This window comes from Cebus imitator, unplaced genomic scaffold (assembly GCF_001604975.1).
Source record: "Cebus imitator isolate Cc_AM_T3 unplaced genomic scaffold, Cebus_imitator-1.0 Scaffold226, whole genome shotgun sequence".
Lineage (NCBI taxonomy): Eukaryota > Metazoa > Chordata > Mammalia > Primates > Cebidae > Cebus > Cebus imitator.
In genome coordinates, this window is record NW_016107541.1 from 2,446,282 (window position 1) to 2,449,654 (window position 3,373).

The following is a 3,373-nucleotide window of genomic DNA, read 5'->3' on the forward strand; positions in this document are numbered from 1 at the left end:
ACCACATGTTCTCACTCATAGGAGGGTGTTGAACAGTGAGAACACATGGACACAGGGAGGGGAGCACTACACACTGGGGTCAGTTGGGGGGAAATAGGGGAGGGATGGTGGGGGGTGGGGGGTGGGGATCTGGGGAGAGATAGCAAGGGGAGAGATGCCAGATGTAGGTGATGGGGAGGAATGCAGCAAATCACACTGCCACGTGTGTACCTATGCAACAATTTTGCATGTTCTTCGCATGTACCCCAAAACCTAAAATGCAATATAATAAATTTAAAAAAGTGGGAAACGTGCGGAACAGATCCTCGCTGGAGCCTCCAGAAGGAGCCAGCCCCATCAACACCTCGATTTTAGGTTGGTGAGACACTGTTCAGAGTTCTTTAAACTACTATGTTTGTGGCAATTTGTTATAGCAGCAGGAGAGCAACCCCTGCCTTCTATATCCCCCTATCGTGTTCTAATTGGATGATAGCTAGAATCTTTCAGGAGCCCTTGTGAGTTATAACCCAATGGCCACAGTAACCCTAGGCGAGGTCCTGGTCCTTCAAGCTGCATGGTGAGTGTATGTGCTGCAGGCCCAGCTTGCACAGAGGGCACTAAAGTAGGGAGCAAGACCTTGTTTGTGTTTTATTTCACTTGCTTCCCAAGCAGGAATTTCAATGCTGAAATCCTATCATCACTATAGAGAAGTCGAGTGTAAGTTCTGTTGGCAGCAAGAATTAGCAATCAGTGGCTACTCCCTGCTCACAGGCAGCAGACAAGTCCAAAGTCCACTGTGCAAAAAAAGATCATGGGTGGCTGGGACGCTGGGCGTGGATGTGGCAGGCTCCAGTTCTGGTCCTGGCTGTCCTGATGACCCTTCCAGTATCATGTGAGTTCGTCTTTAAATAGTTTGCATTTCCAGCTTTTCCTCTGTGTGATCAGAATTAATTATGCCTTCTCTCCAGGGGTGCCATGAAATCAGTTAAGTCAAGTCTGTGCTGATTTTCACACAGTTTGTAACTAGCCAGTGCTTACAGCCTGATAAGTGGGGGTTTCAAACGCCCTGGAGCTAGGTGAGCCAGCAGTACCATTGTTGCGTATTTCCTGAAACATGCGTATTTGACATGTAGCTTGGCAAGGCAGCCTAAGACAGGAAAGCAAGTCTGCTGGCTCATATCATACCTCCCAGCACACTCTGCTTCCATATTTTCAACATGCTGAGCTAAAAAAAATTTCTTCAAGGTGAAACGTAGATAGAAGCCCAACATGAAAAGCTGATAAATGTGGCGTTACTTACCTTGACATGAGGAACAGATCTCAAGGGCTGCCCAGGGCCCCGTACGCTGTCCGCACTTGCTGAAAAACCTAGGGCTCCCAGGGGAGCTCTGCTTGGAAACCACTGTTCCAATCCATCCTCATGGCTGTGAGAGCCCATTGGCCCCACGGACTATAAAATGTTTTTAATGAGAACTGGGTCCTTTCACATGAAAAAACAGAGGCCCGTAATTATTTTCTCATTGGGCAAATGTCAGACTGGTCCCAGAGCATGAATTGTGGAGCAGATGGGAATGAGGAGGGCCTACAAACCGGGCCTCTGTTTGACATCACTGTGTCATCTGACCTCAGCCCTGCGCTATTTATATCAAACCACATGGCCTCCTCCAGCTTCTGGTACGATTTCTTGCTCTCCTCTCCTGCGTTCCAGATTTGCCCTTTGGAGTTAACCCTTCTGGCCTCTCCTTGCTTCTTTTTTCATAATCAGCTTCATACATCCATATGCCTTAAAAAATCTGTTACCACTAAATGTACCTCCCTGTCAATATTCCATAATTACAGAGAAATAGAAAATAAACACTGCCATATCCCAAAGGCAACCCCATTCATTGACCAAAAAAAGGCCAGAGAATTAAAAGAAGGAATCTAGAAAATAACACAATTTATAAAATGCCTGGGTTGCACCCATGAGGAGCTTTCAATAGTGCAGATTCGAGAGTGGGGTTTGAACCATTTTCTGAGGGGCATTCTAACACCTGGCCGTGGTTCTGTTGCTATCCACACCCTGCTAGCTCTGGGCACTCGGCTCATTACATCCTCTTGTCTCCCCTCCACTGCCACCAGTGCTACCTGCATGGATAGTTTGAATTTGGCTCCTGTGTGGCAGCAGAGAGACATTGCAGGTGAAGAAAAGGGATGTTTAAGGAGAACCCCAGCTGAGGATGTTGGCCTGATGCAGTCAGAATAGCAAAGGCTGAAATAAACAAAGACCGGCCGCAGAGAGCAGGCATGGGCTGTTCACTCTTTACTTGTGACGTCAAGGGAGGCAGTCACTGCCATTTGTGTTTGGAAGAGATTGAAGGGAGGCAGGAGATCAGAGAAGCTTCACGGTGGCAAAGGGGAGGCTGCAGGTGTGCCCTGAGTGGAGACTGTTGGCCTGGGGAAGCTGCAGGTGGGGGTCCCTGGAAGCCAGGAATCCCATGTGACTGGTTAGGGGAGCATATTTGGCTTTCTCTGGCAGGTCCTAGGTTGAAGTAGGGGAAAAAATTAGAAAAGTTGTCAGTGATGAATCAAGTCCTGGCCACTTGGGCTGGTTGCTACAGGTGCTATTGTTTGGCTTGTTTGGTGGCTAGAGACAGTGGACTGACCTCCTGGGCTGGTTGCTTTAGATCAGTAGTCCCCAGCCTTTCTGACACCAGGGACCCGTTTTATGAAAGACAATTTTTCCACAAAACCAGGGTGAGGGGATTGGGAACAGCTTGCGAGGGGATGAAACTGTGCCACTTCAGATCATCAGGCATTAGATCCTCATAAGAAGAGTGCAACCTATATCCCCTGCATGTGCAGTTCACAGCAGTGTTCACACTCTGTGAGAATCTAATACCACTGATGATCTGACGAGAGGCAGAGCTCACGCAGTAATGCTCGCTTGCCCACCACTCACCTCCTGCTGTGCAGCCCAGTTCCTAAGAGGCCACAGACTGGTGCTGGTCTGCAGCCCAGGGGTTGGGGATCCCTGCTGTAGATAATGAGTTGGTCTCCTGGGCAGGTGATATGACTTGGCTATGTCCTGCCCAAATCTCACCTTGAATTCCCATGTGTTGTGGGAGGGACCCCAGTGGGAGGTAACTGAATCATGGGGTCTTTCCCGTGCTGTTCTTATGATAATGAGTAAGTCTCACAAGATCTGATGGTTTGAAAAAGAAGAATTCCCCTGCACAAGTTCTCTCTCTTTGCCTACAGCCATCCACGTAAGATGTGACTTGCTCCTCCTTGCCTCCCTCTATGATTGTGAGGCCTCCCCAGCCACGTGGGATTGTAAGTCCAATTAAACCTCTTTCTTTTGTAAATTGCTCAGTCTCAGGTATGTCATTATCAGTAGCATGAAAACAGACTA

The 3,373-nt window shown here is 48.3% G+C and overlaps 1 long non-coding RNA gene across 1 annotated transcript in view; it reads right to left on the minus strand.

Annotated features, from left to right (window-relative positions):
* The window catches only part of LOC108281414, a 22,908-nt gene extending 19,906 nt beyond the window's left edge, over nucleotides 1-3,002 (minus strand). Inside the window, exon 1 of the long non-coding RNA XR_001815980.1 lies at nucleotides 2,914-3,002. This is a non-coding gene — a long non-coding RNA (uncharacterized LOC108281414). The remainder of the gene's footprint in view (nucleotides 1-2,913) is intronic.
* Between the last annotated feature and the right edge of the window lie 371 nt (nucleotides 3,003-3,373).